Source organism: Cyanistes caeruleus, chromosome 1, assembly GCF_971803275.1.
Source record: "Cyanistes caeruleus chromosome 1, bCyaCae1.hap1.1, whole genome shotgun sequence".
NCBI lineage: Eukaryota > Metazoa > Chordata > Aves > Passeriformes > Paridae > Cyanistes > Cyanistes caeruleus.
Genome location: NC_141701.1, coordinates 11,786,395 through 11,801,218, shown reverse-complemented (window position 1 = coordinate 11,801,218; position 14,824 = coordinate 11,786,395). Strand labels below are relative to the sequence as shown.

At 37.3% G+C, this 14,824-nt stretch overlaps 1 protein-coding gene across 2 annotated transcripts in view; it reads left to right on the top strand.

The window, feature by feature from the left end:
* The window catches only part of NSMCE2 (NSE2 SUMO ligase component of SMC5/6 complex), a 128,108-nt gene that overhangs the window by 61,265 nt on the left and 52,019 nt on the right, over positions 1–14,824 (top strand). The window lies entirely within an intron of this gene.

The following is a 14,824-nucleotide window of genomic DNA, read 5'->3' as shown; positions in this document are numbered from 1 at the left end:
TGCTTTTATTGCCCCACACATATAGCAGTCATTAAAATATCGCTCTGATTACTGGTTCTGGGAAAGTTCATGGGCTCTGACACTGTTTGTGTTGCTCTTCCCCAATCATGAAATCATTACGTTCTGAAATCGTATTATTCTGCTTGTTGTCCCTTGACCCCTGTACCTATTCCCTCCCATCCTACATTTTGATTTCAACATAAACTGGTATCTCAGGAACTTTAGGAGTCATAGATTAATGATTTATACCATTGGAAAATGATATTCTGGGTGCTCACTTGTAGCTGTCCTTGAGTTCTGGGTGTTTTTGGAGCCCTATCCAAAACTCAGTGAAACTAGTGGAAAGAATTTTCCCACTGGACTTTGGATTGTTTCCCTATAGAGATTTATAGGACATGCTTGACAAGGTGAATTTCAAATCTGGTATCTCAAGACTCCCTAGGATTAGAGCTTGAATGCTTAATATATTTGTTTCCCATCTTTATGCATTTTAGCACTGATCTCTGAGTTTAATCTAGTTCTTGGCACTACTCTAAGAGTGAACATACCAAGTTGCAGTCCGCAAAACAGTGTAATTTTCACTCTCTACATAACTGTAAAATTATTACTGCCCCACCATTATGTTGTAATTTCTAATTTCCAGGTGTTTGTAACTAAGATAGAAATCTTGATAACTGACTTTGGATTTACTTTCCACTTTATAATTGCCTGAGGAAGGGGTGTATGCTGTAGTGATACATTCAGTTCAAGCTATAGGACTATAGCAACTGGCCAACCTGTTGGAAAAAACCTCAAATTAAACACAATAGAAATTATTCTTAAAAAAAATGAGGACATCATTCTGTTACTGCTGCCTGAAATCCAGATTTGTCTTACTAAACACTTGACTTGCAATATCACCTGAGCTGAAGGCTAATAAAATCCTTTTATTAAAAGGTGTTACTAGTTGTTTACAGTTAAAGCTGTTGATTTACCTTAAAACATACTATATGTACATGTGGTTTTGGTGGGGTTATTTTTTAAGAAGAAATTAAGGTCATCCTGTTAAATCTTCAGCATTCATGCTTGAGCCAAGTTGTCTGTGTATTCTTTACCTTCTTCTGTATGAGTTGTGATTTCAAAAGCATGAGTCCTACAACTCTGGCCTCGTCTTAATATTATGATGTGTCTGCAGATTTTGGAATACATTTTAAACCTGCTGGATGTGAGTTACATGTATCAATAATTTCATCAACGACTACTGGTTAATATTTTGTTTTCAACTATTAGCCTTGCCAGGTGCAACTTAGTTCACAATTCCTGGCTTGTTTCAAGAACACATATGCAGTTGAGGTTCAGTTTTTAGCTTTTTTCTGGAATATGGTTTTATTGCTCAGTTAGATAAAACATAAAAACTCCTGCCAAATTTTCTCAATTGGGCTTTCCTGTTGTTGGTTTTTTTGGTTTTGTTTGTTTATTTGTTTTGTTCCAATATTTTCTATCTCGCAGGAACAGACAGGGTAGATACTAAAATGATTTGCCTTCCAGGATGAGTTACCATTAATGATTATGTATCTTTTATGCAGAGTTTAACATTTGTATTCTAGAACAGCTGAACAAGGAAATATTATATTCTCACATTGTCTAGCTACTTAGAAATTAACTAGGATTTCATGGAGAAAAACTTTCTCAATATAGTTTTTAGGTAGGTTGCAAAGTGTGAAGCAGTACAACCTTATTTTAACAGAAAAGTAAGCTAATATATTTTCTTTTTTGATATTTGCTGCCACTGTGATGAAAGGAAGCTGCATGGTTGTTCCCTGTTCCCTGACAGGTGACAGGCAGTGCCATAGGAGGCTCTAATGCTCAGGGAGGAGAATGGTGCTGTATCATCTTCAGCTTGTCTTCCCTTGGCAGTTCTGTGGGAAGGAGACCTTGGCTTTGAACTTCAGCAGCATCCAAGCTGCAGAAATGAAATTGGGCAAGTACATCTCTGTGGCAGTAAGAATGAGATCATGCCTCAGAGCAGTTTCTGTTCTGCTCATCGTTCAGACAGTTTTCAGGCATTTTCTCTAAATCTGTAAGCCTTTATTATGCAGCTACTTTAGCTGGAGTTTGTGAAGTGATGAAAAATCTTCACCTCTGATATGTGTCAAAACACTGTCAGACAGGTTTTATGTGAACAGCAAGTGATTTTTCTAAAGTCTGTTTTCAGAACTATCTTAGTTTCCTAAATTCCCACTTCTTATTTTTAATGGAAAACATTTTCATTTTTCTACTCAAACCTTCTTAGCCTGTAAGCAGTAGAATAGAGTGTTTATTGATTTTTCTGGTTTTTTAACCATTTCTTGTACCCCCAAGTGACTACTTTATATTTTCCAAATAACCAAGTACTTGGATGAGCATTCACTAAATTTGGTAATACCAGAAATTGCGTGTGTGGTAAGGAAAATTTTTTGTGTCCTTAACACTACGTGACTGATACTCTCCTTAGACATAGGGGTCCTGGATCTGCAATGTGCTTAGTGATCTCTTTTACATTAAATGAAATGCTTAAACAAGTTGCTTAAATTAAATTATATGAGTAGATCCTTTGAAATGAGTGAGATTGCTGGCATGTTTCACTTCCTTATTGGAGCATGACCATAGTACAGAGCCTTGCAGGAGTGAGCCCATAGGAACTAAACATGCAGGAATTGTAACTTTGCATTTTGTATCTTCTCTAAGTTTTAAATCCTTCTGTTTGAAGTTGTATTACTGAGTCTTTTTATTTCTTGCCAGAATATATATATGTATATATACATAAGCATATACACATATCAAAGGCATCTATTTTCTGACAGAAAGTATGAGAAATTTTGTCTTCACAGAATGAAACTAAGATCTGTCTTTATTCTCCATGTATCAGTTTAAATTTTATGATACTCTACACGGAGAGCTAATCAGAAGGTGTAATCTCTACTCCTGTGACCCTAGCTGGCACTACTGTATTTGCTGAAGGTTATTAAGTGTCACATTTGGTGCACAAAGGATGACAGATTTCATAGTCCTTTCGTAGCAGCTGATAACGTGCACTTTGGAATCCTTGATAACTGCGGGTCCTGCGAACACACAACAGATGCACTCTTCAGTAGGGATTTTGTGGAAAGTTCTAAGATTTGAGTGAATGACAATATTGCTGGTTATGCCAAACCGTTTAAGGACTGGATTTGGCAAATGTAGGAAAGATATATATTTTTTTTAATGGGGGACAAACCATTTTGAGACTCAATAGTAGTCTAGGAAAGTTTTTGTCACAGGAAATCAGTCACTCTAATGTAGTTTGGAAAGTAGCTACACTGCAGTTGTAAGGATCTTTCTTGCATTCTCCACTGGAAAAAAAAAGAGTGTGAGTCTTTGAAAGGAAAAAGTTTGTATCATTTTTGCTAGGATGGATTTATAGTTGTTATCAATAAGCAAATATTTTGAAAGGAGAAGATTCTAAATTTAATGTTCAAGTAGATGCCATATGCCCTGTTAATACATGTATTTTAAGTTATGCATATGCTGAGAAATAACGATGTGAAAAAATTTTTTTTTAGATACAGTTTGGGATAGAAAAAATGTCACTGTGAAAGGAATTATCTTCAAATTTTTGAAAGAGATCACAGATTCCAGGAAAGACTAAGGTCTTTGATTTGTGTTTAGTAGTATAAGAAAACAAGCTGCAACAAGATACTATGTATCTTATATGTATATGTATGTATCTTATAATACTATATTATATTGCTTGACGAGTTTCAGCCAATTAATCCTCACAACATCCCATTGAGGATGGGAAGGTTAATTTTACTTCTTACCACACAGCAGTGGTGAAATTTGAGGAAATAGCTGAAGTTACTTATATGGACTCACATAACTGATTTGTAGGTCTGGGTTTCTCTTCAGTTCTAGTTGACTTCTTAGTTAGCCTGTTTTTGTCCCTATACTTGGTTCTGATGGCAGAGAATCAGCTGAAAAGTAATGTTAGTGTGTTTTTCCTTATATTTTCAATGTAAAAAAAAAATTTAAATCCCCTTACTAATTATGAGAAAAAACTTCAGCACAAGAAATTTTCTACAAGAGTTGAAAATTCCAGCTGAAAGTGGGATTGGTGTTATGACAGTTCAGTGGTGTGTGTGGGATATGCACTTTTCATTTATGTAAAATGCCTTACAGATGGCGCCTTTACTAGTAAAGAAATGAAAGAGGATCCAGCACTTGGGAAGGTCATTTGAAGTTTAGGAGACCTTGGTTTAGGTCTTTGCTTTGTTACCTTCATTGTGGTCTTAGATCAAGTCATTTAGTTTCAGAACAGATCAATTCAGAGAGTTAGGTTCCTAAAAACTTTGTGGATCTGGACCTTAAACCCATGTCTGGAATTCAGATCTGGGTGTATTGTGTGCATGGACTGTGCAAGAGACCTGGACTGGCTCATGGCCGTGCTGCTTTGGGCTGGTAGCCTATAGAGCAAAGCAGCCGTGTCAAATTTAGTGCAAAACATTCAATTGCCCTGATTCTCTAGTAGCACTAAAACATCATTATGTTTCTGTGATTTTTTTGAGTTCAAAGAGTTGTAGATAATACCTAAATGTATTCTAGCATGCCAGACTAATGTTTTCATGGTATGATGCTGAGGGGGCAAACTGCAGCCCCAGAGGAGTAAAAGGAGTATGTCAAGAGGCATTTGTGTGAGTGAGAGCCGATTTCTGGGTAGGGTGTAAGGACTATGCTGAGAAGAGAAATTAGCCTTTTCCTTTTGGGACTGTCCTGTCTGGGCAGGACAGTTGGGCAGTTCCTGGATGGAACTAGTTGATTTGCTCAGGAGTGAGCCAGCCCACTTGAAGTTTTGAAGGATTAAGAGATGATGGTCTGATAATGGAATGAGCTAAAGTTACTCTGTTATACAGAGTTTTTGGGAAGATCAGCTAGAGAAACAAACTAGATCAATGGGATGCTCACACGGTATAGCAACGGGAGCTGTAATGTACCCAAGAACAATACCCAAAGTGCAAAATTACCATCACAGCTACTGTCCTTGCTAGTTTGTGAAGGCCAACTTCAGAATGAATAAAACCATCAGAAGCTTCCTTCTGCAATCTGGAATGACTTTTCCAGGGTAAAAATTAGCGTTTTTTCTTCTGTTAAAAATGCAGAATCTTGCATTGACAATAACTGTGTTAGTTTAATGAAGAACATGAATTGCCAATAGTCCTGGTGAGGGTTTCTTTGATTAAATGATTGCCTTTCTAATGAAACTGATGGAAATAAGAAGTTTCTTGTTTTGGCATTTCAAGCTCTGACATGTAATTTAGAGTTAAAATGAAAGAGGAACCACCCCAGCCCCTCCAACAGCACTTCTTCATTATGAGTAACCTGGAGTAAGAGACCTGAGTTTCAGTCTTGGTGATTTAAAATCAGAACTTGACTCTTGGCCTACTAAGTGATTGACCTGTAACTGGAATCAGTCTCCTGCTCTCTCTGTCCACAGTGTGTTTATCTATATATAAAAGTGGCAAAAACTGCAGAAGGAAATACTGAGAGACACTGACTCTTTAGCCCTGTAGTAAAGCACTCAGCTGAGGGAGGTCGTATCTAAATCAGAAAGAGCATCAGATGTAGGTCTCTCCCGTTATAAATATCTGCCCTTCTAATCAGCAGATGCTTGAGGAGAAGATCTACTTATCTCTTTCTATGTCTGTCATCTAATTTATACATATATTTTTTAAAGACCTATATTTTATTCCATTGCAAAATTCTTTTCAGGATGTAGTTTTTGTTTCATGTCAGTCTGGCTTTCAGGTTAGCACTGAGTCTATAAAATTTAGAAAGGAAATAGAGTGTTACATAGAAATCATTTTTTATTATTATTATACACTTAGGAATAATACTTAGATTAATTTATTGTTACTTCTATGGGATAATTCTCTCTTAACTGAGCACATTGATGGCTACTGGCATGGCATTTTTACTGTTTGTATGAATATATAGGCCAGGAAGGGAGCTTCTAGATGCTGCTCCTATTCCCTTGATGTTTCATTCAATCACAGTATCTAATAGAATGCCATCTTAAAATACATTATTTTTTTTCTCCTTTGTTTCTCTTGGAAATATGCTGAAAAACCTTAGAACTTTGCTCAGATAGTGAGAAATTTTCAAGCAAAATAAGTCTGTGACTATGTTTTTTGCTCATTGTTCTTTTTCCAGCCCTGTACCCTGGCTTATAAAGGTGCTCTCCCTCAATGGAATTTAGTTCAATTCAGTCAGTTCCTATTTCTTTCTTTCAGTATTTCTTGACTCTATGATAATCCAGTTATGCAACATGGAAACTTAAACATCTCATGGCTTGTGACCATACTTAAACTCATCAGAAATGTTTTACAAATTTCAGATGAGTGAGAAGCATTGGGATAGATACTAAACCATGACTGTATCTACAATTCAGAAATGTTAAATAGATGCATTATATCCTATGGGAAATTTGCTTTCCGGTAATAAATCACCAGTGATTTCACTTTGAGTTTTCATTCACTTCTTTCCTGGTGTAGTAATACATACTATTTTGGAAATCACTTTAGGAAGCAGTGAAAATGCGAAGACTTCTTGTCAGCTAATTATAATTTTACTTACCATTATATCTGTTGCCCACTGTTTACCCCATTATAACTGTAAACCCCATTATATCTGTTTAGAAAGATTTAAAAGTCAGATGATGCAGGTATTCCAATCTTTTACCATGAGTTACTGTTTAGATTTTACGTGTGATCAGAAGAAAACAGGTGAAGAACAGTCCAAGGAGAAAAATATCAAAGAAAGAGGAAAGGGAGAACAGTGTTAAAATTTTTAAATGTGATGCTCTAATTTTGGAGTTAGTATATTGAGGAGGAGAGAGAAAAATAAAGCTTAGTGGAACTTTAAAATAAGAGAACTTGGGTTTATTTACTAATTTTTTTTTTCTGTTACTTGAATATTTATCTGTTTGGACAGTAGGTTTTTTCACTCTTTCTATATCTCTCTTTTCATTCTCTTCATTGAGAAGATACTCTTTCATTTCAGTCATTTATATGGTGGGATTTTGTGTCATCAGTATGCATGAGGATCAGTGGAAATACTAATTCAAGTCGAACTCTACTACTCCAAGTAATACATTTGTATTAACTGTTGGGCCAAAACACATTTGAGGAGAAACAGGCAAGTAGTTCTGAGATAATGCTGACTAAATTATAATCCATCAGTGCATATCATACTGCATGGTAACTTCAGAATACTCCAGTTCAGAGAAAATAAAACTCTTGGTGTTTTTATGGGTCCTGAAACTATTTGCCACATGGCTCTTTGGTGTGTCCTTCAGAAGTGCGGTTGGCTGTGGTAGATCTTGCTTTGGCAAGTGCCAGTGTAGGTCTGAAATTGGTGGAATTTCCCTTTTCCTTTATCTGTACTTGTAACATATAATAACATGCAAAATGGTAGTGTACTAGATTAATACAAAACCCAAGATTAATAAACATCCTCTAATTCCATATCAGATGTTGATGTTCATTAGCTGCTTACCATAATTTTTGATATCCATATTATTTTATTTCCCTCTTAAAAGCTGTAGGCACCGGTAAACTCAGAGTAGAGCACAGTTTCTTTCCAACTTGAATTTCATGCCATTAGTATATGAGATCTTCACTCTCCCCCAAATCTGTTAGATGTTGAGCTGAAATGGAGGAATAGAGAAACACTAAAGGACTGCAATACCCCATCTTTTAGGTCTGTGGACCTCAGACTGGATGCCAGTGCCTTGAGTTAAGTGTCTTGGCTCTCAGGTGAGGGCTGTGGCACACCTGCTTGAACAGCTTTGTTCAGTGACAAATCTGTTCTGTCAGCACAGAGTGCTTTACATCTGTATGTCAATCACAGTATTGCATAAGTTAACTAAAAATGTGCCAAATTTAAAATAACACAAAGGTAGTGAAACTCTTTTACTGTGAGACTGAGCACCTGTGCTTGTATTATGTAGCTGGAGAGGAAATGGACCATGGCTCTAATCCGTAGATATAGGAATTTCAGACTCTCTAATGATTACTGATGTTATTGGGGAGCTGAAGTGCTAATTCTATGTACTCTTTCTCAGGGGTAACCTAAAAGATGTTGCTTTCAATCTCCATTAGCACAAAATCAAAGAAATCAACCACCTTTGTTGGCATTTACACCTTACTCTTAAACAGGTTTGGAGCATTCAGATGTTTTGTCACAACTGAGGGAGTGGTATAAGTTGTCACCTTTCAGCAGGTATTAGCCCTGATTTCAAGCATAGCATCTGACTTTACAAGTGTGGATAGGTTTATCGTCTCTTATCATCTCAAATGTGAATGTAGATTTGTGTTACCAGACTTGCAGTGAATGATTTTAGGATTAAAGACAAGTTGCTTAACAGGTGTTCCAACAGGCACTAAAAGTACTAGTTGAGGGAGAGAAGCAGTTAATGGAGTGACGGTGAGAGTGCTTATGTTTTATACCACAGCCTTGTGACTTCAGCAGTTTCCCAGGAAAGTGATGCCAATAAATTCATGAATAAGCACCTAAAAAAAGCCCTTATGAGGAAGATGACATGTTTGACTCCTCTGGATCCGCCCCTGACTGGGTTACTGAAGACTGGACGATACCAGGAAAACATTACTGTTGGCTTTTCCTGCCTCGTGCCCTCTGTAGCAATTTTCATTACTCATCATCAGTTAGGCTGCTGGATGGGATGGAATTTACATCTGACACCACACCATTGCTCGTAAGCTTTTCAGCAACCCCTGGGCTGCAGGCAAGTGTGCAGAGGACACTCTGCAGTCCTTCAGTTGAAGCAAAATGCCATGTGCACCTGGAAGTGGAAGGGGGCTGGGGAGGACTGGAAGAGAGTGCATGACTCTGTACTCCAGTAGTTAACTTGCAGCAAGAAGTGGAAAGAAATCTGGGTTCTGTACATCTCCATCATTACGTTCTCTTCTTCCACGTGAATGGAGCTGTGCCTCCTTTCAAGAGCCAGAGGTTGTGAGACGAAAAATGTATTCTTAGATATTCAGGCTGGGGCAGCTCTGGACAGGTGCAGAACTTGGATCTTCAGATGCCTGGAGAACCTGGGAGGGACTTACTGGAGGTAGACACCTTCAGGGTTAAGAGTCCACAGAATAGAATTTTTCATCATTTTGAACTTTAGTAGTTTGCTTTAGTTCTTTGGATCTGGCCCACCCCTCGGTATTCTCCCTCACTTCCTATTTGAAAGTTGAAGGGTCAGTCCAAGACTTAGTGAAATCAAAAGAAGGTTTTGCAGGAAGGCTATTCATAATGATCTGTCTAAGCTCCTGGTACAAACTGAGTGGCTAGTTTATAGTCAGATAGGAAAACATGCAGAAAAACAATCCTTGCTTATCACAGGATGGAAGACTGTGCAGAAAAGCTAAGGAGTTTCCTTTGAGGGAAAAAATGTAAAAGCTTTCTAATTGCTTTATCAGCTTCTACAATAAAAATAGTAATTACTGCTATTTAAGACTAATGAATAAATCACTGTATTAAAATGGGAACAAAAAAGTTTAACTAGCAATCATATGTAGTCATTTGGCAGCTCTGTTATTAGTGTGGGCAAAGTAAGCTCTTCACCTAACCTTTGCTGCAGCATCCATTGCTTTGGGTTTTTTGTGGGTCTTTTTTTTTTTTTTTTCCTATAATGCAGATTGAATTCTTCTTTTCTGATCTTCAGAAGAGTTCTGTTTTGATGTCTACATCTGTTTTGTCAGATGTCTACATCAGTTGGTCTCATATTCCACAAATACCTGCTCACCCAAGAAAATATAGCTATGTAGATTGCTGCCCTGGAATCATGGCTGCATATGGGTTTTGTCACATCACAGCTATGTCATGAAAAGATTTTTTCCAGCTCTGTCATACTCTAATCACCACTTCTCTTATTTTACCCAACTGCTCCCCAGCCTCAATCAGCATCCTTCTTCCTTTTTCTGGAGCTGCTTTCCCTTTTCAGGTGATGCCACAACCTCCTTCCATCCTCCTTTTTGGCTTTAGCTTTGCCAGCTCCTCATTAGAAGTATCAGAGAACATTTCACCTATGATGGATGTACTTAGATTCACTAGTGAAGCCTTCCTGCCAGTCTTGTTTAGTCCTGAAAATTCATTATGCTTCCAGGTCAGCAGTGTACGCAGCACAAGCTGTAATTTGGAGGAAAGTAGTGGTTATTGACCACTAACATAACAGTGTGCTAGCTATAGCTTTCCATTTTTGTTAGATTTGGAAAAAGTAGTAGCTGAGTGAGTCATGAAACCCAGTGTAGCAAAATTCAGTTGTAAATGAAAGAGGAACATTTCCATATTCTTAATTTGGCTTAATTCCTGTGCCTAATGGCTGTGTATATACCATAAACATTGTGAAGGAGCAACCATGGAAACACTTGTTTTCTTGCATTGCTAAATTTACTCAGGGTTGAATATTAACACAGCGCCTGGCATTACTTTAAAAGCAAAAATAGCTAAAGCGTGACTCACTATGAGTCATTTACTGCTAGTCCTGCTATACTGCCTAGAGCTTGACATTGAACAAGTTGGCAGCCTGCATTGCTGCATTTTTTTCTAGGAACTTTGAACACATTTCATTCTTGTGAATTCTCTTGTGCAACAATATTCAGCACAGCAACGTGTTTATTTTTCTTCCAAAGTCAAATGAATCAGAAAATGGTGAAATGAAGAGTATTTTTCTTGGAGATTCTGGAAGAGATGGGTTCTGAGAATTATTTTTTTAGCTGCAATAAAGAAATGATTGCATGGATGTTAAAAGCTAATTACATTTTATTCAGATTATGTAAGATATATTTTATATATATTAAAATAACTTTATTGTTATTATTGATTTGCATTTTCGGCAAAGGCATATGTGGAATCAGAAAGCTAAGCCTGTAGGCTGAGAATGTTTTCTCTCGAGTTGGCAAGGGTTTCGTGATGGGAGGGCAGACAGTTCTGGAAGGGCAGACCAAATGAGGCAACTGCGCTCCTATTGGCCTCTGTATGTAAAAGGCACACCCTAAATATGGCGCTGGGTATCTGACAGTGAGTACTTTGTTGGCTGACTGTGGGAATGCCTAAAAAAGATCAGCTGGTTTCAGTCAGATGGGAAGGGGTAATGACAGAGAGCTGAAACCAAAAGCAACTTGCTGAGGCAACCATGTGATGAGATCCTGAAATACACTGGCAAAGCCAAATATCACTCTTCATTAAGCTAAAATTTTGGTTCCACCTAAATGTTATTTCTAATTAAAAGCCACTTCTTAGAAAATAGATAAGGAAATTCTTTAACATTTTCCATATTTTTTTCTACTTAAAAATATTGCTATGATAATTGAAGAAAAATCTTATGCTATCAGCATACAACCTTCTGCATGTGTTCAGAGGAGGTACCAAAAATCAACCTAAATATAAATAATGTAAGTTCAAACCAGCTACAAATGTAAAATCCATTGGCATGGAGCAAAAGCTTCCTATGTACCTCGTCCTTTAACTACAGATTATGGAAATAGAGACTGTAAGTTACATTCATCTGTACATTTAATAATATGTGCTGTGCAGGATCTTTGTAAGCTAAAGCATTTTCTCTGTCTAATCTCTTAGAACATCAACTTCAAAAATTTCTCTTGAAGTGGTTTCCCTATTAAAAAATCTCATTATGATGACTCAAGAGAGAAATAAGAATGATTAATTAAGCTTAACAGTGACATCCTAAGCATTGTCCTGATATGCACTCTTCTGTCTCATTGCAGCATGAATTTGTGATCACTGTACCGAAGCTTTCTCTTTAAAATTTAAATTTGTTAAGTAAATTTAACTGAATTTATTTAGCTTAAAGTATTTTCTTTTTTTCCTAACAATCATACTAAGAATGCTACCATGTTATTTTCCTAAACCTAGAATAAAAAATGATTGTGTTATATCAAACAGTATAAAATGGGAAAGGATTTTGATTTTTTTCTGTGTTACCTCTTTGACAGTGACCCCCCAAATCCCTGTTATTAAAATGGTTTCAGTAGTTACTCATGGTATATGCTCTTTAGCAATCTCTTCATAGCTACTGAATAGGTTGTGCCTCAGCCCCACCTCCAGGCATGTTAGGCAGAATATAGACATGAGAATTTATGATAGGAGTAAGACTGTGCCTTTTAAAAGACAGCTCTGTGTAGGAGGTTTTTCTGCTCAGAGGATCATCAGAAAGCTTGGAGCTGCCTAAGGCATGATATCTCTTGGGCATCTCTGTACACATCATGTAAGTAATGTCTCTATTAAGCTATAGCAAATTATTCCCTTCATGTATGCAGTGTTTCCATGTATATGTTCACACATTGACAGAGTAAGGGCAAGGCAGTGGAGTCTCTAGGACAGATCAGAAGACCATGTTCTGAGTTCTAGGTTGACGCATGGAAGCATAGTCTAGAACTTCAGGAGAACTTTATTACAAAGTTACAACTTTATTACAAAGTTATCACTTTTTTTCCCCCCATAAATACATATGAAATACTCTGTTGAAGTGAAACCAACTTCCTGTTATGTGTGCATCTTAAAATGACAGGTGAAAACTCTCAGTTCTCAAATAACTTGCTGTTCCAGTTATGAGTCCAAGATGATTTTCTTTAATATTTTCACACGACAGAGCAAACAGAACACATTGCAGAAAGCTGCAAGTCATGCAGAGTGCATAGAGAGAATTCATACCCACTTAACCATTGGAGGCTGTGAGGATGAAGATCTTGCTGCGTGCTTTCCCTGAGTCCTGAAATGTCCTTGAGGTGCAGTATAGGCACCATGGTGTCTGTGAATTGTCAACAGAAAAGTGAAAGGAATCTTGGACTAACAAATTAGGGTCTGTGGATATATCCTGGTCCTTCACCGCTTTCAACAGCAGAGTAGAAGCTTTTTCCCCCACCCTTCAAATTGATTTTATCAGGTACATCTAACCTGAGGAACTCTTTCATATGTAACAAATGGATAGGACGCTTAGGGTGTAATTCGTTATTGCTGTGGAGTTGTGCATAATATAGTTATTACTAAACAAATTTGCCATTAAATTACTTGCACAGCATGAGCTGCAGATGGCCAGAAAAGACTGTTCTTTGTCTGTTGCACTATTTTTATGTAACTGTGCCCTATTAGAACCAACCTTTCTGACTAAAGTTGTCCTGTGAGCCTTTAATCTTAAAAATAGCCCTTTTTTGCTACAGTTTGTCTGAGGTTGATTCACAAGCATAGTCATACAAGATCCAGTGGCATCACTGAACTGTTAATCACTGTCACCTCTTGAAAAGAGTCTGAGTGTTAAAATGTTCATTTCTAAACAGCTGCCAAATGCTTTCCTTTTTCAAAAGCCATTAGTCTAGCAGATTTCATTGCCTCTGTTTTTTGTTTCTTACACACTTAAAATCTATAGCAAGCCTTTTATACTTCTGGTGGCAGGTGTATCTGTGATGTGTTAGTGGACAAATATGCCCTGGGATTAACTACAGATCAGAAACGACAAACAGATGTTTGCAATTGAAAAGATCTTCCAAGTCATGAGAGTCCTTAGTCTTGGGGCAGTCAGGTCACCGAAGACGATGGGAGTGAAGACCCAGGCTTTTCACAAAACAAGTTAAAAACTCCTCCTTTAAGGCATAACTAGCTTCTGTATTTCAGATCAATTGTGCTATTTGAGGAAATTAAGATACTGAAGGTTAACTTGCTGCAGCAACACTGCATATTGCAAAGCTAATTTCCTAAAACCACATTTAGGAATCTAAGTCTCGACCCATATTTTTAGTTTATATAGAAACTTGGAGTATCTCTTTAGCTCCCTCATTGAGAAGTTTGATTAACATCTTTATGATGTTGTCCTCTGTGGGATGGGGAAAGTCTGCACCTCAGGATGAGTGTCTACAGACATGTGCAGACCTATTGAGTTCCTCTGCCTGCCTTGTCTCTACATCTAGTCAGGCCAGTGCCATGCAAATGTAGCTGTACAAATTCTGAATCAGCACTAACCTCCATGGATTCAACCAAGGGAATGGGCAGAGGAGCTCTCTTCACACCCACCTGTGTAGATGTGCCCGGAGATTTACCAGAATTCCAGAGAACTGAGATTCTAATTACAACAATGTGCTCATACTTCTGCTTATATAGATGTCTCAATGTGTGGATTAATTTGCTTTTGCTGCTTGTTCCTCCTGAGCAAAGGTCAAGCCTCTGCTTGAGACATCAGCATGATTAATATTCCACTGAATATCTAGCTCAGCATCATTATTGTATTTTTTTAGATGAGTAAAACTAGGTAGCAAGAACAGAGAAGCTTTTAATAGGCTGTGAGCCTGTTGACATACCTCCTCTTTAAAGAGAAACACAAAAAAAGAGAAAACGTATTGTTTGTAGGATGGATGAAACTTATTCTAAAATTTCTTTAGTAGAGGTGTTTAGTGAAAAAGATAATGTTTGCAGTTTGGGTATTGTTTTAGACCTTAGTAAAATACTACAGAATGTGAATCAGTTGATGGTTATCTGTGATGAGCAGGTAAACAAAAGATGTATTTCCCAATGGGGTTTTCATATGATGGTGACAAACTCCATTGCACAACAATGGTCACATTCCAAAGCTGCAACCAGGTTCTGGAGGGCTTAATTTCACAACTGCTTACTGTGTCCTATTGCATTACAGTGACCTTTCAATAAAAAGGAAGATTGCTAGCTTGTTTTTTTTTGGGTTTTTTTTTGTTTGTTTTTAGCTTACAAGCTCAATGACTATATAGTACACTGCCCTGTTTTTACATAGCGA